This window comes from Delphinapterus leucas, chromosome 13 (assembly GCF_059928025.1).
Source record: "Delphinapterus leucas isolate spDelLeu-1000000601 "Yukka" chromosome 13, BTC_Dleu_Yukka2, whole genome shotgun sequence".
Classification (NCBI taxonomy): Eukaryota; Metazoa; Chordata; class Mammalia; order Artiodactyla; family Monodontidae; genus Delphinapterus; species Delphinapterus leucas.
In genome coordinates, this window is record NC_143141.1 from 58,661,725 (window position 1) to 58,686,071 (window position 24,347).

The window sequence follows — 24,347 nt, forward strand, 5'->3', positions numbered from 1 at the left end:
TTTTTCATATTCTCAATTCTTTACCATATTGGACACATCGTGTCAAGAGTTAGCCCTGAGGAGTAAACAGAGACCTGCACAGAAGTCAGGAAATCTTGAGTCTCTTTATCTCTTAATGCCCCGCCAAAAGGCCACTGTAAAATGACAGTGAGTGAATTAGAAGAGAGTAAATCTTAGACAAAATTCTACTTAGAAATCATAATAAATTTTAAAATAGATAAAAGCATAGCTCAGTACGGGGCCTCTGAGAAGCTGAGTTTGAACAACACAGCCTAGATCATCTCAAAGTTCCCTTTCACCTGTAAAAGCCTGAAATTCTACGTAAATTAATTGTTCTGCACTTTTTGTATGCAAATGATGTGGTCTTTGGTACCTTCAAATCTGTCAAATAATAAATGGTTCCGTGTATTAGCTGTATCTAATAAAATTATCTTCTGTTGACAAAGCATTTTACAGGGATATTTATAGAGGCAGTGGGGCACTCTTGTTACCAGCATAGACTTTGGAGTAAGACAGAACTGAATTCAAATCCTAACACCTAAAGGAACTAGCACTGTGACTTGGGCAGGCTACTTAATCTCTCTAAGCCTCAGTTTCCTCACCTGTAAAAGGGGGATGAGAACGCCTGCATGACTGGCTGTTGGAAGGATGAAATGGGATGTTGTACACAGAACATTTAGCAGCACAGTACCTGTCATAAGCTACAATCTCTATAAAAATTAGCTGTGGTTAATTCACATTCATTATTTAATTTAACCCTCACAATGTTAGTGTTATTACTATTCTTATTTACAGAAAAAGTTGAGACTCCAAGAAGTGAAATGACTCACCAAAATTCACCCAGGGAGGGCTCTTTCAACTACCCCACTCAGGAAAGAACTAAAACAAACAAAAGGGAAGAGTTCTGGCTGGGGGCCACAAAAGCAATACCTGTCAACCACACAGCAATGACCCCAGACAAGGTAGGGGTGGAGAGGAGGATTCCAGAGACAAATTTTACCAACTCATGATAGTGTGTGAGACTGAGACATTGTCTAAGCAGGGCCCAAGCCAGGATGTCACAGTGAGCTCTCCACCCAGGCAACTCCACATTCCATGATGGGGGTGGGGTTTCTCCTCCACCCCGCTCAGGCTTCTGCACATAGCAGGTGCTCATTGAACATTTGCTAAGTGGCCTGGGTAATAAGACTTCTTTTTTATCTCTCCCCCACCCCCATAATCTGGAAGAATTTCCTTGCCCTTAAAATCATGAGGTAAAAGGACTTTGCCTCTTCCTCAATAAAAAAAGAGTTGCGGGGGGGCGTGGAGAATCTTCCCTGACAATTCAATTTTGTATAAAGTACCTGATGGATCCTGGCAATTATTCCATTAACTGTACTTTAAACAGCAGCTCTGGCCTCCCTTCCTTTCTCCTCCTCCTTCTTCCTACACTGAGGTCATGGTTCCTAATTTAGTCCATCATAATTTCTACCCACAGCAAGCTGATATCATCGCAAGCAAACACAGCCCCAGACTTACTCTAAGGCAGAGAGACAGAGACCCAAGAAAGAAAATGAAGGCTTATATTCATTCCTCCCTCCCTCCTCTGCCCAGTCACTTACTTCTTGTCCTAACGTGTCATGGAGCCTGCTCTTTTATAAAAAAAATCAGAAGGACATTGCAGAGACACAGACTGAAATTCCCTTGACAGTATATTTTAATATATATATTTAAAATACAAGAGGAAGTGCAGGTATTTCCGTCTTGTTCACTCTAAGAGATTCATATATTTGAGTTGTTTTCATTTTAAAGAAAATATGAAAAACAAAAGACCGGAAGGGTTAAGTAATCACAGAACGGCCTGTCCCCATTAGTTGTGTGAAATCCCCACTGCATCACAGGGACAGCATGTTAAATCAATAGAGACTTGAGCTGTTAATTTCCAAAAAGGAAGAGATGCTTGAACTAAAATAGTCTATGTCGAGTCTCATGTCGAGTCTCTGCCCGTAGGGAACGGAAGCCCCTTCAATTTCAGGTCTTTCTACAATGAGGTAAGTTCCAGGAAGGTAATGAACCGCTTTACAAAATTTCATGCTCTTTTGTGGGGGAAGGAGGGAATACTTTGTTGACACAAAAGCTTTAGTTTTGTACAGCACTGAAATTACAATAAGGTGATAAGAGGTATAGGTGTACATACAGGTGTATATAGGTGAAATGTGATGAGGGTGGGGTGGGACTAGGGAGATGGGAGCACATCAAGGTCAGGAACAGGTAAACTTCTTGCCCTTTGTTACTTTTTATTCCATCTGCTCTCCTTCCCTGGGCTATGCCTCTGCACTCAATGTCAAGGAGAGGAGATGCCACTTTTACTTCTAACTGATCCATGGCCATCTTTTTTTTTCATTCCCTTCCAGGAAGAAGCTGAGAAAGAGACTGCTTACATTGCATAGACTCACGATCAATAACTTGAAAAAAAAGTTTTATTGAAATATTGTTGATTTACAATGTTATGTTAGTTTCAGATGTACAGCAAAATGATTCAGTTATACACACACATATATATATGAATATATATATATATTCTTTCTTCATGATCAATAACTTTTGATCGGGTTTGCATGATGAAATATTTGCAGGGTCTAGTGAGGACCAGGGTGATAAAATAAAGGGCAGATTTTACTAGAAGTCACTTCATGATACCACTTCTTGGTGGGTCTATTCCTTGTGAGCTGTAATAGGTGTATCATCCTGATTACCTTGTACACATACAGACTGTGGAAATCCACAGAGTGGAGAACTAGGCAGTTTCCAAACAAATGTCAGCAGATCTAATTTTTCATGAGTTCCTCCCTTCCTTTTTTCTCATCCTTGTTTATGACCTCTTCAAGCTAAGAGGGTTCTGCAGCTGGCTGGGGACTTACTACTTATCTAAAAAAAAATTCCTTACATTCTTAGAATGACCATGAGTTCTAAGCTTCCATCACTGAGTTTTTCTCCCGGAGAAGTGAACAGCAGCTCCCCGCTGGTTTCCCCTGTGCCATCAGAGTGGCTATGAAGAAAGAGAAGGTGTTCCTCCAACCCGTCACTTCGCAAAGGACCTCCCTCTCCCAAAGAGCAGCTGGTCTCCTCTGGGGAGGGGCTGGAGAGGCAGGCTGGGATTTTGAGATCAGAAAGACTATGTCCATCAGCCTCATTTTTTTCTACCCTTGTCTCTCCCTGCTCCCTGCCACTTGGTCTGTGGATGGGCCCGCTCTGGTACTGAGCCAGTCCTCACCAGGGCAGGCAAGGGAGTAGCAGCCACCTACCACCTCCCATCCCCTCAGTGATGCTCAGCGGAACAGTCTGGGGGTATAGGAGCAAACTTGGTCCTTATCTGGCCTATGAGGTATGGCACCTCCTCTATTCTAAAGTGTGATTCTCAGCCTTCCCTGCCTTAGAATTCTCTGAAGAGTTTTTTAAAATGCTCAGCCCTGGGTCTACTTTAGAGCACTTGAAACCAAATCTCTGGAGGTGGGGACCAGGCAAGTGTGTTTTTAAAGCTCCCGAGTCAGAGAGGATGATGTGCTTCCTACTGTCCAACGCCAGCTTCAGGCACTTGTCAAGCCTGCCCCTTGGAGCTGGGCCTGGAGTGATGGCCCTGTCATAGCCAAATGCTGCAGGCAATCTCACCGAGACCTCCCACGTTCACTTCTAGTCTTCCTTGTCTTGCTCTCCACCAGCCCTGGATGTCACCTTCCTCCTGCTCAGTGAGCACCTCCTCTAGAGACAGAGTCTGGCCTTAACTCCACTCAGCTCTGCCTCATCTCCGCCAGGATGGCCGAGGCCACGGTGACCCACAAAGGCTCTCTCACAGCTCACCACAAGCTCTGTTTGAAGCTTCTCTTCCTGCACTTTCTTCATCCAACATTTACTGAGCATCCATGATGTGTCAGACTCAGTGCCAGCCGCTTTGTATTATTACCACATTGAATCCTTACGACAGCTTATGAGGAAGTACTGTTTTTGCAGCTAATGAGACAGAGATCCTGAGATGATAAAAATCTTGCCCAGGGTGTCTTACTCCAGGTTTGGCTTTCAAATACAAGTCTGGCTGACTCCATAGCCCGTGGTCTCACACCGCTGTGCTGCTCCTCATCGATAGAGACCTGGTTTCTGCCTGGAAGTGCTCACAGTCTAGTCTGGAAGACACACAGTGGCGACAAGCATGAGGGAAGGAGGAGATTTGGGCTGTGGGAGGTGCACCTACCCAGAGAAGGAGTCCTCAAGAAGATAATACCTCGAACTGAACCCTAAAAGATGAGTCAGATTTACTCAGATGAAGAGAGTGAGAACCCCTCATACACAGCTGAGGACGCCAGAGAAATCAAGGCTTCCTCAGGGACCTGCAAGAAATTCAATACGGTGGGAGGATGATGTGGAGGAAAGGGGAAGAGATGAAGATGGACAGGCAGGCAGGGCAGGTCATGAGCCTTTAAGTCATGCTAGTAAATTTTGCACTTTATTCTCAGGACAATGGGTACCAATGAAGGATTTTAAGCGAAAGAGGGATAAAAATCAAAGCTGTATTTAGGGGGAAGGATTGGCAAAGGACATGCATGACTGGAGGCAGGGAGAACAGTTAAGAGATTATAGTGCAGGTCCTCGTGAGAGGTGATGGTGACCGGAACTAAGACATTAACAGTGAAATGGCAAGGAGCGAAGAAAATTAGGAGCTATTTAGAAGGCAGGTGCAACTGGACTGATGAAGGACTAAATATGGTGGATGAGAAGAAGGAAGAGTCAAGAACGAGCCCCTTCCTTGAGATAAAGAACATAGGAAGGGGAGTAGGTTGGGGAAAGCTGGTGAGGTTTTTATGAACATGTAAGTGGAGGGGTCCAATGGGCAGCTGAATATGAAGGTCTGGAGTCCAGGTAAGGTGTCTAGACTGGAGATCTAAAATAGGAAGTCATCAAGGTGGTCACTGACTCCAAAGATACAATTATCTTTGGTCCAGAGACAGTGGGTGGGGTGAGGAGGGCTGCATCAGCAACGACCACTAGAAGAGACCCCACCTTCCATCTAGAACTTGAGCCTTATTATTTGTGTGTGTGTGTGTGGTACGCAGGCCTCTCACTGTTGTGGCCTCTCCCGTTGCGGAGCACAGGCTCCGGACGTGCAGGCTCAGTGGCCATGGCTCAGGGGCCCAGCCGCTCCGCGGCATGTGGGATCTTCCCGGACCGGGGCACGAACCCGTGTCCCCTGCATCGGCAGGTGGACTCTCAACCACTGCGCCACCAGGGAAGCCCTTGAGCCTTATTTTGATCCCTAGACTGCTTATTCAAGGCCCCGATACCCTGCCTTCTGGCCAATTTCTTTCCCTGAAGGAAAACACACTCCTCTTGGTGGCCACATCCATTTGCTGATACCCTCCGTGAACATTCAGCTCTTCCAGAACTACATCTCTGCTGGATCTAATTCCTGCATGATTGCTGCTGCCTGGAATCTCTCCATGCTACATACCATCCAAATAGGACACTACAGTACCACTATTTGCCCAAGCTTTCTTTTCCCTTTGGCCACTGTGTCTTGAATAGACCAAGCACTCTTGTGGGGCCAGCCTCTGGAATCAGGTTAGTTCCTTCCGGCCCAAATCCCATACCCTAAGTGGGGTTTACTTTCCTTCCCTTTTGGCCCAGGGCTGTGGCCTGATCCAGCATGCCTAACTTCACAGCCCATGGAACAGGAATTCTGGCTCCTGAAGATACCAAGACTGAGGTCGAAGCTGATGGAAGAAGCCTGGGGTGGGGGTGGGGCTCCTCAGTCTATCCAGCTGCATGGAGCATGGGAAGAGGAAACACAGCAGAGGTGAACAGAATGGAAAAGTGGCACACCACTCTTTGCTCCCAAAGGAAACTTGCTGTCGAATACCTTAAATTAGAAGTCTCAGAAAAACGTGTTAGGGATCCCTGTTGCCCTGGCTGGCTTTGGGTGCGGTTCTTTCCAATAGAGGATGATTGGTGGAGTTTTTCAAGCCCTATAATTCTCCTTGTGATAAGGTAGAATTAAAGCTGAAATGTGAGTTCATAAATTGCCTAGTTGGTGAATAATAGAGTCTAAATCTCCTCCAAAAAAGTTAAATACGAAATTATATTAAAATTCGTAGCCATCTGCCAACAATGATCTAATTTAAAAACTGAATACATTAATTTTTAATCTTAGGTCAGCTTTCCCACTGCCACCTGTCCCCCTCCTCACCACTTCCCCCATCAGACAGTCAGTGTGTGCTTGGAGAACTCGAGACCGTTTTGAATATTAACTGGACCCACACATACCTAGGAAGATGAATCCATACACATGCCTTCTCTTCTCCCACCTATTATTACTAGTATAGTTGGTCATATATTTCTAAATGTAGTTCTGGTTAAAAATAAATACAGAAGTAGAAAGCCAAGGCTGCATTTGAGGAAAAGATACAGTGCCACTGTTTCAGCATCTGTGAGAGCATCTTTCTGTTAAAAGTAGTGGTCACTCATATATACACTACCAAACGTAAGGTAGATAGCTAGTGGGAAGCAGCCGCATAGCACAGGGAGATCAGCTCGGTGCTTTGTGACCGCCTGGAGGGGTGGGGTAGGGAGGGTGGGAGGGAGGGAGACGCCAGAGGGAAGAGATATGGGAACATATGTATATGTATAACTGATTCACTTTGTTATAAAGCAGAAACTAACACACCATTGTAAAGCAATTATACTCCAATAAAGATGTAAAAAAAAAAAAAAAGTAGTGGTCACTGAGTTTGGGGAGAGATCCAGATGCTTCAAGGTTTTGTAGCATGTACTGTTTGACTTCCCTCCACAACTGCTCAGTTTGGGATGTAAAGAAAGTCTATAAGGCAGGGTATAGGAATAGACACAGGCGTGATAGACTCAGCCCAGTTATCACCAGGAAGCTGACGCGATCAAGCATCCTCCAAGAGCAGGCAGACCAGGGCTGGATCAGCTAAGTCAGGAAGCTGCTATCAGCATTTTGAGAGGCCAGCATACTTCAGGAAAGGAGCTCTTCTGATGGAGACCCTCTGCTGAATGAGCTCTTTTCTGGATGAATTGAACCATGCGTATGTTTTAGGGAGGTTTGCTGTCCTCAACATTGGTGTTCTCACCTTCTACGGCAAACCCACTCACGCTTGGGGACAGGTGTACCAGGGCTCCATGTACTGGCAACAGCATAGACCCTTCTAGAGGGGACTAGGGACAGGGCAATGGATCCTGGCAACATGGTAGACCATGTTCAGTGAAAGCAGAAGCCAAAAGATGGTTGCTACTTGTTCCACGCCATTCTAAATAGACACCTGGATGGTTCACAGTCCAGGCATCCTAAAGGTCCTGGATCCAAAGGGCAGCTAGCAACAGCATAAAGCCAAAAAGGAGAAAACAGGTCCTAGAGGCCACCATCTGTAAATGCTGCCCACCAGTAGTTTTAGAAGCTACTGAATTTGTGTTCACCTGTGTTGGAACCAGTAATGCCCCTGGGACCTTCTGAAGAAACTAGTGTTGGCTGTTTAATAATACGTCATATGTGACTCAGGAAACAATAGTGATGAGGGTTCAAATATTTACTTTTACGTGGCTCCTAGCAAGAAGCCATAAAAAATGAGCTGGAGCTAGGTTCTTAAATGGAGATAAAAACCTCTGATGGAAGAATGACCTGTTTTGGAAAAATAAAGCCGATGGTGGGAAACGGGCTATGCCTGTAGGCTGGAGTCTCCTTCTAGTAAGTCATGAGGTTGAGGGCATTCCAGGGCTGAAAACTCAGAATGTCAGCTAAATTTGGCCCCTGCAAAGAGAAATTAGGTCATAAGTGCGACACTTTTGACCAGAGACACTGTAGATGAGGAAATTTAAGGTAGTCACTAGTAAAAAAATAAAAAAATTTAAAAAACCATTATTAACATCAGGAAAAACAAAAAGTAATAATGAAAAATAATAGTATACTACAATGCTCTGCTCTCCTTGCATGTGTATAATGATGTAAAAGCCAAATACTAATTTAACCAAAAATTATAATATATAATACGTAGGGAGAACTAGGGAGGTAAAACAGAGGGGATAGCTGAAAAGAGTGCTAAATCCTTATTTACCAAAACAGGAAGTTAATACATTTAAATTTGTTGAACCAGGGACTTCCCTGGTGGTCCAGTGGCTAAGAATCAGTACTCCCAATGCATGCGGCCTGGGTTCGATCTCTGGTCAGGGAGCTAGATCCCACAGGCTGCAACCAGAGATCCCACACGTGACAACAAAGATCCTGCCTGCCGCAACTAAGACCTGCACAGCCAAATAAATAAATAAATAAAATAAAATAAATTTGTTGAACCAAAAGAGAATAGCACATGCATATTATTTTAAATATAGCAATGTGTGAATGCCAGAAGAAATAAGACTAGGAGGGGTGGGAAGGAATGAGGAAAGAAACTGCTGAATTTCATTAGTCTTTTAAGGCTATTTGATTTTTTAAATTATGTGGATGTGCTCTTTAAAACAATTTTTAAGTGGTCTTTCTCCAAAGGACAAGACGGAACAGAACATCTTTACAGTCAAAAGTATGTTGAGAAAGCAAATTACTTCAAGCTCCAAATGCAGTTGATAAAACAGGAAAGAGTTAGTAAGTAAGAGTAAGGCCTATGGCACTCTTCACAGTTTGATAACAGTTAAGTTTAATAATAAGAGGACTTAATTTGTACCTAGATCTTACATGATTTTAAACCTTGTTATTGCTTATCTATTATAATATTTATGATAGAATTTTTTTTCTTTTTTTGGCTGCTTTGGGTCTTCGGTGCTGCACATGGGCTTCCTCTAGTTGTGGTGAGTGGGAGCTAATCTTCCTTGTGGTGCACGGGCTTCTCATTGTGGTGGCTTCTCTTGTTGCAGAGCACGGGCTCTAGGCACGCAGGCTTCAGTAGTTGCAGCACGCAGGCTCAGTAGTTACGGCACACGGGCTCAATAGTTGTTACTTGCAGGCTCTAGAGTGCGGACTCAGTAGTTGTGGCACACGAGCTTAGTTGCTCTGCGGCATGTGGGATCTTCCCGGACCAGGGATTGAACCTGTGTCCCCTGCGTTGGCAGGTGGATTCTTAACAACTGTGCCACCACGGAAGTCCTACGATAGAATTAATTAAAACTTCCTTTAAAAAGAGGTAGTTTGGGGACAGGAACATACTGAGTGGATCATATTCTGTATACCTACTTCTTTATCCACACAGGAAGAACCCCTAACTAGTGGGTCTGCACATCCATAAACATCATTGTTATTCATCAAGTACCAGCTACCTGAAGAGCAAGCGTATTGACTAGGAGGAATTGATCACCTTCTGCAAGACTTGAGACCATGACTGTCATGGATTTAATCTGTTTCTTTATTCCTAGCACTATTTCAGAAATGCTAAATGTAAAGGAATCTGCCCAAATATATCTTGGTGGCAGGTAACACCACTGAAGTAAAAATGCTGTTGAATGGATAACCAGTATTGAGTGAACCTTCACCCTTTAACGCAGGGTGTCAAACTCAGTACTATTAACACTTTGGGTCAGATAGTTCTTTGTGGTAGGGGTCTAAACTGTGCATTGCAGGATGTTTAGCAGCATCCCCGGCCTCACACACTAGATGCCAGCAGCATCCCTCCTCCCCAGTTGTGACAACCAAAAAGTGTCTCCTGTAGCTCATCAAAGATTTAGGCTTAGTCTATATTATTAACTCTGCAGCAAAGAGCATCTAAACAGTGATTAAAATTCATTATACCACTCTGCATCTGATAACTGAGACATGTGAAGTGAGAAGAGGTTCTCCCTAAAGTATAATTAGGTTATGTAAATTACCTAAGTATTTTTAAATCTGGAATAAAACTGAAAATGAAAAGAATCCCATCATGACATCCTGACACACTGGTTAGGTCTTTCTCCAGGGAGGGGAATCTTTCTCCCAACATCTTCATAATCTCTGCTTCAGTTGAGTTTGCTTCAGCTTTCAAAAAACCTGGGGCAGAACCCATCAGGGTTTTCAGTGAGCGAAAGGCACTCCCGTGAGGATTCCCTGGCCAGAATGAGGAGGACTGGATCTGGGACATAAATAGCTGTTTCATCATCAAAGCCTCCTGCCCAAGAGAAGGCTTTCATGAGAACTCGGGCTCATTGTGTGAAAATTCAGATGACTGAACTATAATTAGCTTGATTAGTCAACATTTTAATTCATAGGTTTCTGGCTTTGACGTGCTCCTTTCTCACAGAATTAAAGCTAATAATTCTGGAATCGTAATTGGGAGCTGAGTGCCAGCTTGAAGCTTGGGGAGCTCCCTCGCCTCCTTGGCAAGCCCTGCTTCCAAGACTGCTGCTTCTTGGCCATGAATGAACCTGACCCAGGCACCTCTGCCTTGCTTCAGAGGACATTCCCTGAACACCTCCTCTCTGTGAGTGAAGGCCTCTAGCATTTAGGTTCTACATTTGCAGTGGTTGACATTAAACCGTCATGTCAGTGCCTCCAAAGCCTCCACACATAATAGGAAGATGACTTTTTTGGGATGTTGCTAAACAAACAATGGAGCAGAGGACTGGCTGGTTGTCTAGACAATAACCATCCTTCCTGCTTCAGGAATAAAATCTGACTGAAACAACCAGCTGTGGCGATTGTCTTCTTCTTGGTCAAACATAAGCACATAAAATCATTCTGGTCAATGAGATAAGTCTGCTGAGGGAATTCTCAGAAAGATTTCCTTGCATAAAAAGGCATATGAAGAGACAGTCCTCTTCTGCTACTGGATGCTGTTGTGTTTCCATGTGACACCTAGAACTGTGTCCATCATCTTAAAATCATGAGGAAGACTGTTTGCGGACAAGGCAGACAGGCTGGGGCTTCAGAACACAGGAATGGAAGAATGTGTGGCCTCTCTGACATTGTTGAGCTACGGATCAGCCATCCCTGAAGCTACCTCTGGATTTCTTAAGTAGATGATAAATCTTCCTTATTGGTGCTAATCTCTTGGGACTAAGCTCTGGTCCCAAGTCCAATCCAGTTTGCTCAAGAGAGGACTGATTCTGGTAAAGGTTTGGAAAGTGTTGTAGACTGGATTTAATTTTCTGGAGACACTGCAGGACATGGATGGGGAAGGGTGGGGGTTTCTTCTGCCCAGGACCCTATCAGGGCACTGCCTCTCCTTATATGTCCATGTCCAAGAAGATGAATAGGGCTTCCCTGGTGGCGCAGTGGTTGAGAGTCCGCCTGCCGATGCAGGGAACACGGGTTCGTGCCCCGGTCCGGGAGGATCCCACATGCCGCAGAGCGGCTGGGCCCGTGAGCCATGGCCGCTGAGCCTGCACGTCCGGAGCCTGTGCTCCGAAACGGGAGAGGCCACAACAGTGAGAGGCCCGCGTACCGCAAAAAAAAAAAAAAAAAAAAATGAATAAATCCCATTCCTTCCTTCCCTTGTAAAACAGGAATAATAAGGGCCAGTGGACCATACAAATGCAGAGATGAATGTCAGCATCTGACTGCTGGGAGCTCCCAGGGCTGCGAGGTCAGACAGACTAGAGGTCATTCTTGCACCGACTCCAGTGTTTCCCCTTGGCTCCCCATCTTTTCTCCAACTCCCATCAGCCTCGTGCATCTAATGGTTATTGAAGATGGAAATTTCTTCACATTTCCTGAGGCACTGTGAAGAACCGATAAATGAGCTAATCTCTGCACACCATACACCCCGAGAGCTCTCGGGTAGCAAGCTTGCTGCCACTGCACGCTGACAAACTTGGAGTGGAAGGCGGAGATCCAGGAGAGACCCACGGAAGCTGAGGCAGGAAGATATGTCGACATGAAGAGCGTCATCCCACGGGGCCAAATGCGGCTGAGAGCCAAGGACGATGGTAAGCTGACCATTAGCTGAAGCGACGTGGAGCTTACTGGATGACCATGAGAAGAGAGGTTTGGGGGAGCGGTAGGGAGTGCAATGCCAATAGATTGTGCCGAAGAGAGAACAGGAGGGGAAGAAGTATCTACAGACAGCTCTTTGAACTTTTACTATAAATGGAATCAGAGAAATGGAATCGGATATGAAATCAGAGGAGAGTTTCAGATAGGAGATATTAGAGCATCTTTATATACCTATGGGAACAGTCCTTTAGAGACAGAGAAATTGACAGTGCAGGAGAGAGAAGTGATATTTACAGAAGGGAAGCTTTTGGGAAGGGGAGAAGAAGAAGGTTCTTCATTCTCTTAGTGTGAGATCTTTCTAGTAACTTTATTTGCTCTGGTCTTCTGATGGACATCTGCTCTGTGTGCTCTCAAGTAGCAGTCTTATCCAGGACAGAGCCAAGAGGTACTGATTGGAAGGGTTCCATGCTCTGAGTCTCCTTTGGGATTCCATATTTCTCCCAGGATCCCAGCTATGGCAATCTGCTTCACACAGTTCGCTTCCTGATTTCCCACAGCATCATTCCCAAGGGCTGGGGAAGATGAATCTGACCTGAATTTCTCAAAGGTTGAAAAATTCATTCCTGAGCTCCCTCAACAATATGACCTTTAATGTGGGACAGACATTACATTTATCGAGTAATTTACCGTTAAGAACACACCTTATAGATGGGGAAACTGAGGCATGGAAATGTTAAATGACCTGCCAGAGGTCATACACATGGTAAGGGGAGGAGCTGGGACTTGAACCCAGGCAGTACAGCAATGGGAGCCCCTCTCCTTATCTTCCCCACACATTCTGCTTCCTCCCTTTAACTCTTCTGCCAGAAGGCCTCGTATTCCTTAAACCAACAGAACTGCTTGTGGTCTGTCTTGACTCAGGAAGCCCGTAGTTTTGGGGGTAACCTCCCTCTGCAGTGCCACACACACACACACACACACACACACACACACACACACACACACAAAACATTCTGAAGCCTTTCAAATGACAGGTCTTGTTTCACCTGCAACTGTCCTATACCTATGAGGAATGCTGCCCACAAGGGGACAGGGGCCTCTGAGCTGCTGCTTTCCTGACTTCCTATTTATATCAGGCCAGACCTGGGCAGGAAACAGATGGCAGCTCAAATTGGGTAATTTGAGGAGAGTGTTGAATAAAGGGGCTATTTACAAAGGTGTGGGCAGGATGTAGGGAAACCACAGAGGTAGCGCAATAAGTAACAGCTACTTGACCACCCCTAGGCCTGAAGTGGGGAGCGGAGATGCGGTCACCAGAACCTGGAGAGAGTGCCCTGTGTGCTTAGAGCCACCTGATAAGAGCTCTGACCATGCGTCAAGGGACACAGCCCTCCTACAGGTGCTTCCCCCTCCCTCTGCCCTCCTGCCTGAGATACCCACTGGTAAACCCAACTAGAAGCCTAAGGGTAACCATTGATATGGTTTACAGCACAGAGCAGGGTGGAGAATGGTGGAGAGTGACCTAAGAGGGCAAACAGAAGTTTCTAGCATACTATGTAGAGAGATGGTAAAGAGAATGGCTCTGGAGCCAGGCTGTGTGGGTTCAAGTGACAGCTGCCTGTTACTTACCGTGTGACTGTGAGCAAGTTACTTCACCTCTCCAGGCATCAGTATCCTCAACCGTAAAGGGGGGATAACACCAGCCTCACAGACTTGTAGTGAGGGTTAATGCTTAGTTCATCTCTTTTAGAGGTAACATAGGTAAAGCACTTAGCATACAGTAGGCACTCACTAAATGCTGGTTTCTTTCTTCTCTCACCTCCTTCAGGTAAATGTGTGGGGATGCGATCCTATACTTGGTATGTGGCATTATTATATACACTCAATAAATATTGCTTGATTGATGATTGAAGGGCCCTTTTCTTCCTTGGAGGTCTCAGAACATCCTGCAAGTGACACGTCCACTTGGTCCTTGGAAGCTGCAGCAGTTACTGTGGCTTACAAAGTTCTTGCTTCCTATATGGGAAAGGAATCTGAAAAAGAATGGATATATGTATATTTATAACTGAATCATTTTGCTGTATACCTGAAACTAACACAACATTGTAAATCCACTATACTCCAATGTAAAATAAACATTAAAATAAATTAATTAAAATGCATACAAAATCTTAAAAACAAAAGTTCTTCCTGACATGATTCTGTCTCCATTCCTGAATTGTTAGAAGGTTACTAGGGCATTTGCCCTATAATGTATTAAGTTGTACATTTGTTTTATGCTGTTGTCTGTATTTGTTTTATAAACAATTAAAAAGTTTTTAAAAATCTTTTAACATTTTTATATAACTGTAAAAAATTTTAAATTTTCATTGTTTGCTTTCTCTTCATTTGCGCCTCCCTGTGATTAGGATGGATCTGAATCATCACCAAATTCTTAACAAAAGGCATTTAAAAAGGTGATTTTACTGGTGATAAGTGGACCTGGGGTCACTTATGTCTTCCTAGTCACAGATTTCTTCCTATTCACAAGTGTGAGAAACTGAAGCTGCATCTAAATGCTTGCCCTGGATGTATACCGGGAGGTTTACATGATTCTTGTTGACTGGCTCCAAATCCCTGACCTTAGATGCCCTGTTTGACCCTGAGCAAGCAGCTTCCCGCTTCTCCCTCTCTCGGCCTCCTTAGAACCTCCAAGTGCCTGGAGTGGGGGGCTCCTGTTCTCCACAGAGCATCTCTGCCTTTGTTGCCAGGCCCTGTCCCCAGCACCACCCTCAAGTAGACGCCAAAGCGGAGGAATGTTTTTCCAAGCCATTTACCTGGCATTCTCCCTTTCTATTGTTCTGTCTCTTTCAATTCTTCTTTCATTATGCGCTTTCAAATCGGAACAAAAAACTCCCTATGACTATAAACTCTACTAGACTTGAAGTTCCACAGTGGCAGGAACCATGTTTTTTCATGTCTTTATAACCTATATAGCCTGTCTGAGTAGTTGACACAGATTAGGAGCTCAAGAAATGGTTGTTGAATGGAACCGAATTGAATTTTCCTTCCCTTCCTGGCTGCATGAAAACTATCTATTTCTCCAGGCCAGTGTGATTACTCTGCTGGATTGCACACTGCTTGAGGGAGAGGGACTTTGCCCTCTCTGGTAGTTGGTTTTCATGTGGCAGCAGCAGCAGCAGCAGGAGTGTGTAAAAGGATGAGTGAGATAGGAGGTGGTTGGGGAAAACAGGTACTTAAGAAACTTGGAGGCCCGTTTATTTTTTACATTACTCTATAGATTTTCTTTCTTTCCCTTAGCATAAGATGCATCTACTCTCTTCTTGTAAGGGATTAAGGAATTCTATTCATTTATTTTACCTCTTGTACAGTCACAGACAAACTCCCAGCTCCTTCCATCCCCTACCCACCAAAGCTGGTACGGAAAGAGCAGAGATCCCAGGGCTTCTGAAGGTCTTACTTTTGCAAAACATACACAGAACTTGGACATGAGAGAGTGAGCTAGGCTATTCAGCTCCCTGTGCCTCACCTTTCCTCACCAGTAGCCGGGTAGCGTAGAAGTAATAAATAAGGAGTAATAAGTGAGGCTTGCTGTTAGGATGAAAAGCTCCAGCCCATGAAACTTGTGATTTATAACAATGAGATATTCAGATCCAATTTCTGGGTGAAGGCAACTGAAATAGGAGCCTCCCAGTCCCTGAGCTTCAAGGCATCTCCCCACAATGTATCAGGACACAAATTGACCAAATCAGCCGTTTTCCTTATTTCTCCAAGTTCCAAAGTCCAAATGCTTTCCTGCTGAGTAGTTATTTTACAAGGAGGAAGGCGAAGTAAAAAGGCAGATTCTGTCTGAGGGCTCTCAGCTGGCTTTGGCGATGACTCCCCTCTGTCCCTAGTTAACGCCACCCTCGTTCGGCTCCAAAACTACAGTGACCCCAAAACAAGTCCATACCACAGACCAACGTGCTGCTTTCCCATCTCCTAAAGATGAAATTCCAAGTTTTTGCAAATAAATACCCCCCGCAGCAAAATCTCACTGTCAAGAAGGACATCATCCTTGTCCCGACGCCCACAAGAAGGGCCTTTTGCCAAAATGAATGGGAAATCATTGGCCCAATTAACATCCTGTGATCTTAGATCTAAAAATGACCCGGAGCCGGGTAAACAAGGTGACGTAAGCGACTGGGCAGGGAGTAGCTCTCTACTGCCACCTGGAGGACAGCGTCCTCAATGGCGCGGAGGCTGCGTGCTGCGGAAAAGTGGTCCTCAGCCGGTGGAAGGAACCGGTGAAAACGGGAGCGAGCTGTAGAGACGCGGGCAGGGGAAGGAAAACACAGAGGGGCCTAAAAAGATAGGAAAGAAGCTGCACCGCGACCTCAGCTAGAGGAAAACGAGGTCTGTGTAATCCAGGCCATAAGACATTGTGGCGTTGACCCTGCTGGCTTCCTCCTGGGAACATTCCTTTTATAAAAGGACTCGGGCATCATGAACTCTCGCTAGAAAAAATTATGGTTAGAACTACGTGGGGATGGGATCTCCAACGCCGGAGACCCTTGATAAAAGCAATTCCCAGTTTCTGAAAGGAGAGACAGTGGCGTGGATATTCTAAAAACAAAGGGTCACTGGATTTTGTTTTATTTTGAGCGTCACCGTGACTTCAGTGGGGGACGGAGTGAGGAGTTTAACAGTCCTAATTTACTTTCTCGTCAGGCTAATGTGAGAATGAGGCTGCGGAGCTTTCGCATTATGCAACCGGCATGCTGGGAGATGCCCTAGAAATGTGCTGGGGGCTAGGAGAAGGTCAGCCGCGTCCTTATTACTTTCTTCCTGTAGTTGATCCACAAAAGGAAAACAAAGAGTTGATTTTTAATTTGATGAAAACAAAAACCGTTTTACTTTTGGACTAGTTGGTTTTTGCTGCGTTGTAAAACCACCTCAAAATCTCAGTAGCTGAGGACAACGTACATTTATTTTTCTTGTGAATAGGTCTGCAAGGCAGCCTTGGTCTGATCCCAACTGGGCTCACCTGGGCTGGCTGAGCTAGGCTAGACTCCAGGCTGACACAGGTCTGCTCCTCTTATTTCCATTTCCAGACCCAGGATGGAAGGCGAATGGCTATCTGAGGCACGCTCCTCTCCTGGCATAGGGTGGTCAGTTCAAGAGGCCAAGTCAGAATAGACAAACACGTTTGAGCCTCTGTTTGTGTCCTGTCAGCTAATATTCCATTGGGTAAGGCAAGTCCAACATCACCTGTGGGAGGAGGGGAGGGGGATAAACTCTACTCTCCTAAACTGATCCACACCAGAATTTAACCAGTGAGTCATTGTCTGCTCACTGGAGACACCTGCTTCTTGTGAGAGAACTGCAAAGTGAGGATGGCCAAGATAATCCTTATGTAGTATTGGTGGTTTCCAACATGAATTCAATATTGCCTAATAGACACTTCAATTTCCTTTTTATTCACTTCTATCCCTATCTCCTTTTATGCCTTACACTATGACATTCAGTGTTCATAATGGACAAGGGACACAGTACCCTTGTGCATGTCTTGTCTACTTGTGACATTATGTTGTTCTGTCTCATGACAGGCTTTCCTTAAAACTCCCTGTGCCAGAACGGCAAGGACTTACCCATGCAAGTATCACCTGTGGAATGAAAACAACAAGGAGAGGTTCTTGGAGGAGGCAGCATAATAGGTCGAGAAGAACCTGGGTTTCTAGTCCTGATTTTGCCAGTATTGTGATTTGGAAGTTCAGCAGAAGCCAACAACCAGGTGCCTTTAAATTAGCCTTACTGAGTAGCTTGGACTTTTAATCCTGCACGCTGGTACAACAGGGTTAGATCAGAGTTTTTGAAAAACCTTTTTGGCAGCAGTGTGGAGGGTGGATTGAAGGAGAAAAATTGGATTGGAGGGAAGGAGATAAGTTAGGATATAGTCCAGGTGAAAGGTGATGAGGACATTGACCAGGAATAACGCACTGAAGATGGAAAAAGGGGATGAAGAAAGAGCCTTTAGAAGCAGAACTGACAGGAAGGACTTCAAGGCAATTAAACATAAAGAGAAAGGGAAAGAGAAAGGAAATGGGAGTCTAAGATGAATCTAGGGTCCAGAGTCTATCGCACAAATAGAGTTAAATATCATGTCTCAAAATCTTTGTTACAGCTGCATAAATGTATGTATGTATGGGTTGGCAGTCTTTGTAAAATGTATTTCTTTCCAGGGCTGGTAAAAAAAAATTATTAAAAATGGAGTATATCAGTGTTTCTCAAACTTAAGTCATTTACATATCACATTCAGAATTTCGGCCATATTCAAATAATACCTGCACCATTAATTGCTTACTATTCTTAAGTGAAGTCACTTTTTTACACAAATATTTACTGCAGGCTCATCCTTAAAAAACATAAAATGAAATCATGATTGTGATTTTCCAGTTATTTTTTTATACATACATTTGTTTCAATAACAAATACAAAGCCATTAGAAAAGTTTAATCTATCGGTATACTACCTATTTCCCTTATAATACTTATTTCCCATGCCTTCAGTTGTGGGCAGGCTAGACTGAGGGAACCCTTGGCCTGGGTGAGAACAGAAGCCACTAGGCTTGTACATAGTTTGCTTTCTTTGCCCTCCTCTTGGTTCCCATTCAGATTGTATCATCGTCCACTCCTGGATGGCAGGTCTGATCTTTGCATCCATTGTTGGCAAGGCCTGGCCCTGCAGGCAGTGACCTTTAATGGATCTGGGCTGGAGGTTGTCATCCAAACAAATGGGGGCTGACCTGGAATGTCTTTTTAACTCAGTGCCTCACTTCCCAAGCTTCTGAAGGCTGTTGTAAGAGCAGCCAAACTAGATGAGCTGGGTCCCTGGAATTCTGCAGCCAAGAGTGCAAATGGAGCCTTGGGATGTCCCTTTGCTTCTCCAGTGCTCTCGGTGATGATTTCCCAGGGGCCACACATGCAGGTCTGAATGGGGAGGGCCACAACTTGATCTTCTTTTGTTTACATTTGATGTATAAAGATCTCTATAGATGGTCGTCAAGGTAAAGTGGAATTAATTCTGTACTAACGGGTTGGATGACATGAGGCATGTCACTGAATCTCTCTGAGCCTGTTCCCTCCTGTGTAAAATGGGGCATTGGGCTGGTGACCTCGAAAGCGTCTTCATCTAGCATCTTACTGTGCTCAACATTTCGGGGACAGTTGTGTTCAAGTCCTTGCCCATTTTTTTTTAAATAGGACTATTTGTTCTAATACATAAAACATTACGGTCACTGTACGTAAATGTTGTATGTGTATTTCATCTTATTGTTTCATCCTTGTTTCTGTGGAATAAAGAGACTTCTTCTCCCCTGTGGGGATATTTTGACTTAAAAAAAGCCCCAACTGACAATCTTTTCCTGAGAGTTTCTATTTAAAAAGATCTTCCTTACTCCAAGATTATAAAAATACACACTCAGTTTATCTTTCGGAATTTTAATGGATTCCTTTATTTTATTTCTAATTGTAGATCTTTTAAAATGTATTTTATATAAGAGGTGAGATGGAGATTCACCTTTATTTTCTTTTCAAATAGGTACCTCATTTATTGAATAATCTATCCTTTTCACACAGATTTGAAATACATCATCTTTATGAAATTCTTTTAAAATTTCAAGTATATATACTATATACTTATAGTAGTAAAAGCTATTGCCAATTCTTCTATGGCATATTTTAACTCTTGTAACTAATGGAATTATTATTTTTATTTATATTTTAAAACTATAGCAACAATATTTGCTCCCAACCTCACTGCAGCCGTTTTAAAGCATTTAAAAACTTAACCAGAAATGGTCACTCTAATGAGTGTCAATATATAAAAGCTCTCAAAGGAGCAGACTTCCCTTTTCTGTCATGGTAATTAGTAGTGGTAATCATAGCAATTAGTAGAAATAAAATAGGAATCGTAATTGTAAGGAACTAAGTTTGTATGATTTTGGAGAAAGTAGGACTAGGACCTAGGGAGGTTATTCCAGAGACCAGGGTTTCTGTGCAAAACTAGAAAGTTAGAGACATTTTCCCCCCAGGGTGCCCCCTCCCCACTCCAAGTACCCACTGTCCTCTGCTCCTCTCTACCTCACTTCATCTCTTAGAATCTCCTCTCAGATCTTCATTCACACTGAGGTGTTGATGACTGGCTCCTAGCCAACACAGCTATTCCCACTAGAGTGTGAGGTATGTGGAAATTAACTTGTGACCGGTAATAGAATGCTGAAGTTTGAGGCACTTTACTAATAATTCTAAGTTGACTCAATGTTCCCACGGAAATGAGTGCACCTGATCTTATTTGCATACTTCTTTTGTGAGAGAGAAAAAGTTGTGTTGGTAATTGTCTGGACCTCTTTGTCACAGTCCGTGGGGATATAATGATGTGCCATTAATAGCTGAGGCCACTTCAAGTTGCCATATGAGGTGAGTTCAGCTTATATGGCTGCTTTCATTTTCTTTTTAATGTCATCCGGGGATAAATTTTTAATAAGTTCACCAAATCTCTATTGCAAGGGAGGAAGTACGATACTGGAAACATACTTGTTACTAAAGTTACAAAAATTATCATTACTTAATGAAAGACATAAAGCAATGACACAAATGAAATGCATGCTACTATTATTCACACTGGTTCTCAGTAAATACTGTTGAATGAATGAATATTTTAAATCTACTAAAATCTGTGTTTATTTGGCTAATAAATGAAATAGGGCTTGTTGATCCTCTTCTGAAATATTTACTCACTTTTAATCAAATCTGTGGTATAAAAACAGTACTTTCAGAAAATGTTTTTCGAAATAGAGTTTAAGATTTTTTTAAGCTATTTTAATATATTTTTCATCATAAAATTATCGATTTTTAGGAGCAGAACAAAAGTCCTAATTGATGAAATGAGACACACAGAACAAGAGCATGGTAATGTTCTAGGGTATAAAGAAGTGGCAACTGTCTTCTAAATATTGTATAGGATCCCTGGCCTCAGGAATATCTTACCTTACTATGTAAAATACTTCTATGAATACCTTATCTACTTGAGACAGATTTTCAGTAGTGTTTGCCTTACTTCTTTGCCTACTCCCCTGAAGTTATTTTGTTTGTTAAATAAAACAAAACTGGGTTCTCTGATAGAAGTAAGTTTTTGTCATCCAAAGTGAGGAAAATGTGTGAGAAACAAAAATTTGAGAATTGGGATTCTTAAGCTAATGTTCCCACTGATACACACACACACACACACACAAGATTCAGAGCCTTAAACTAGAGGAAGGAGGCCCCAAGAGTAAAACTGAGGCAATAGCCAACAGGCTGAACCTCTGAAACCACACCCTGTAGGCAGCACCCCACCCCTCGTCCACTTGCAGTCAGCCCTGCTGCTCTGTGTTTTATGTTCCATGTGTCATTCCTGATTGCTGGAAGGAAAGTGGAGTTGGGACCATTATTGGGAGCCAGTGACCAGACGGGCTGCTTTTGCCAATTGAATAGAATATAGACAACACCCCCTCCTCAGCCTGCCATCAAAGAGGAGGATAACTGAGGTCTCCCTGGCCCACGGGAGACATCTAGTATTCACCTCAGGGTCCCTTCCAGGGGGTTCATTGACTTGGGATTTCAGTTCCTACTCCCCAAACAGTTTTCCGGGCAACAAAAGGTTTTTCAGTCCTTTTAAATTCATCTCAGGATGCAAACTATGCAGAGCAGTCAGGATAGAAACCACGTGAGCAACAAATAACAAAGCACTGATTGCATCTAGTGGGCATAGGGTTTCAGTGACTTCATGTTGGCTGACTATAGGCAAACACTTGGTGTGCTGTGTGTGCCAGGGAGAACCATGGTGCAATCATCCCCTCCCCTTGATGTAAGGGGGAGGACCAGGGTCAGAAGGGGTGTGTGTGTGTGTGTGTGTGTGTGTGTGTGTGTGTGTGTTTACTAAGAGATCAGACTACAGAGATTTCAGTCAATGGTAAAGCCAAAGGGTCTAGTTTTGCACTCCTAACTCAGGCAGAGCTTTTGTTGGTCAGTGATTAACTGTGGCATTTTCCCCAATGTGAGTGGACTTTCTTTTTTCCCTTTCTGCAGATGAATTTTGAGATGTTCTTCTCTCCTAGGCCTGACAGAAGTTGCTGCATGACAAGGAAGTCTGATTTCAGGAACGATCTATTTCTCCTCCACCCTCATTCAACTTGTCTTGCTGCCCTAAAGAAAGAAAGCTCCACAGCCCACCAGGGGAAGCATAGTGTAGGCCCAGAATGAGAAGAGTCTTTAGGGGCAACTTGAAGCTGTGGCTCCTTGCTCCTTGCTCTCCCAAAGCTGGGAACACATTTTACCTATGAGGGCAGAAAACAATCATAATTCTCCATCTCTGTAGAGGGACAGCAACACACACTCTCCAATCAACAAGGAATCTATGAACATCTGAATTTTCTTTGAGTCTGATGAAATGAGTTTGATGGGGTTCAGGACACACTACCCCAAAACATGGTAAGGGGCATTTTTATATCCAAAGACAGAGGGACACAGAGAAAAATCTAAATGAACAGGACTTGCTAAGTTTCCCATAGTTTACTACTCTTAGCTCACACCCTTTTGTCCCATCACATTTTTCCACAACTTTCCACTTTTCATCAGACCTAGCCTAAAAATGCTCAGGTTTCACCATTCTTTGGGTCTTTTTTTCCTTATGAAAACTCTTATGTCATGTAAATTTATATTAAATAAATGTCTATGCTTTTATCTTGTTAAAATGTCTTTTGTTTCAGAGCCCCAGCCAAGAACCTAGAAGGGTAGGATGAAAAAAATTTTTTTTCATCCCTTACAAGTTGTTAGAGCAATAAGCACTGCTGATTTTATATAGATACTTGAGTGACAAACTACTGTGATTTCCAAGGTATATTCCCAGCAAAATTACCAAAAAGAAGATAAACATAAACCTCTAGACAATGAGAAAAGCCTTAGATGATGGCTTGGCATTACTGGGTGGAGGAATACAAAAATATCCAGCAGGCAACAAGGTAAAATTCACAATGTCTAGGACCCAATCAAAGATTTCCAGGCACACAGAGAAGCCAAAAAACATGACCCATAAAAAGGAAAATAATCAAAACTGATCCAGACTGACGCAGATATTAGAGTTAGCAGAGAAGGACCTTGAAACAGTTATTGTAATTGTATTCTGCATATTCAAAAAATTAAGGGAAGAAACAGAAGATATTTTTAAAAATCCAAATCAAACTTCTAGCTGTGCCATCTGATATGAAAAATAAACTGGATGGGAATAACAGCAGATTATTAGACATTACAGAAGAAATATTACTGAACTTGAAGATATAGTCAAAAAATGAAAAATATATATCCAAAAAGAAATATATAGAGAAAAAAAATAAAAACATAAAAAGAGCATCAGTGAACTTTGGGACAACTTTGAGCAGCCTAATATATGTATAATTACAGTCCCTGAAAGGGGGGAGGACGAAAAACCTATTTGAAGGAATGATGGCTGAAAATTTTCCAATTTGATAAAAACTACAAGCCCACCAGTCCAAGAAACCCAGTAAATCCCAAATACAAGAAAAATGAAAACTACACTCAGAACCTTTAAGGATTGAGTGAATATACATTTATTTACTCTATATATGTAAAACGGGACATGAATTTAAAATAAAATAAAATGAAATAATCTGTCCTCTACTAGCAGAGAAATCCTTAGAGGCCCCTGACTATCTTCATGGGTATTGTGGAGGAGTCAAGAAAGTGCAAAACTGTTCCTGTCCTCAAGTAGGTTTTAAGCTACCTGGGCATACTAATGTAGGATACGCTACACAATATCCATCCACAATATCCATCCTCCCTTCTTCCATTGCTGGCAGAACCCCAGTTGTGTCCAAATACCCACCTCTTTTCCACATGAGTCCAGAAGGAAAGACTCTATCCTTGATCCAGGAATAAATCTTGATTGATTTAACTCATTCATGAGGTTCTCATTCCCCCTTGACAGTAATTGACATGAGGGTAACAATCTGACCCAGTTCTGACCAAGAGATATGGGGGTAAATGTGCTGGAGGATTTCCGAGAAAGATTCTTTGCTTCCAAAAGAGCCAAAAAGAAGAGACAAACTCTTCTTCCTTTGGACATGGATGTGCCTGATGCCTGGAACTTCTGTACTCCATTTTTGACTAAGCAAGGACCAGCCTGATGTCAGAGCCAATATCCTGAGGATGACAGGACAGTGAAAAGAATTTGGATCTTTGATGATATTGTTGAGCTGCTGAATTAACCAGTCCTGAAGCTCCCATACCAGTGAATTTTTTCTTGTATGAAGTAATACATTTCCTTATTGTTTAAACTAATTTGAATTCAGTTTTTTTGTTCTTTGCAGCCCCAAATATTCTACCAGCAATAATTAAATATGTACCTAACTAATTCTATCACCATGGGCAGATAACTG

General features: G+C 43.2%; 2 long non-coding RNA genes across 6 annotated transcripts in view; one reads left to right on the top strand and one right to left on the bottom strand.

Annotated features, from left to right (window-relative positions):
- Positions 1–6,610: 6,610 nt before the first annotated feature.
- The window catches only part of LOC111174814 (uncharacterized), an 80,651-nt gene continuing 62,914 nt past the window's right edge, over positions 6,611–24,347 (bottom strand). For all 5 annotated transcript variants that reach the window (XR_016395302.1, XR_002644563.2, XR_016395301.1 and 2 more), the window contains one exon: positions 6,611–13,908. This is a non-coding gene — a long non-coding RNA (uncharacterized LOC111174814). The remainder of the gene's footprint in view (positions 13,909–24,347) is intronic.
- Positions 11,738–14,362, top strand: LOC111174813 (uncharacterized). The gene is made up of 3 exons (XR_002644562.3): positions 11,738–11,868; positions 13,160–13,274; positions 13,704–14,362. It is a non-coding gene; the product is annotated as an uncharacterized LOC111174813 (long non-coding RNA).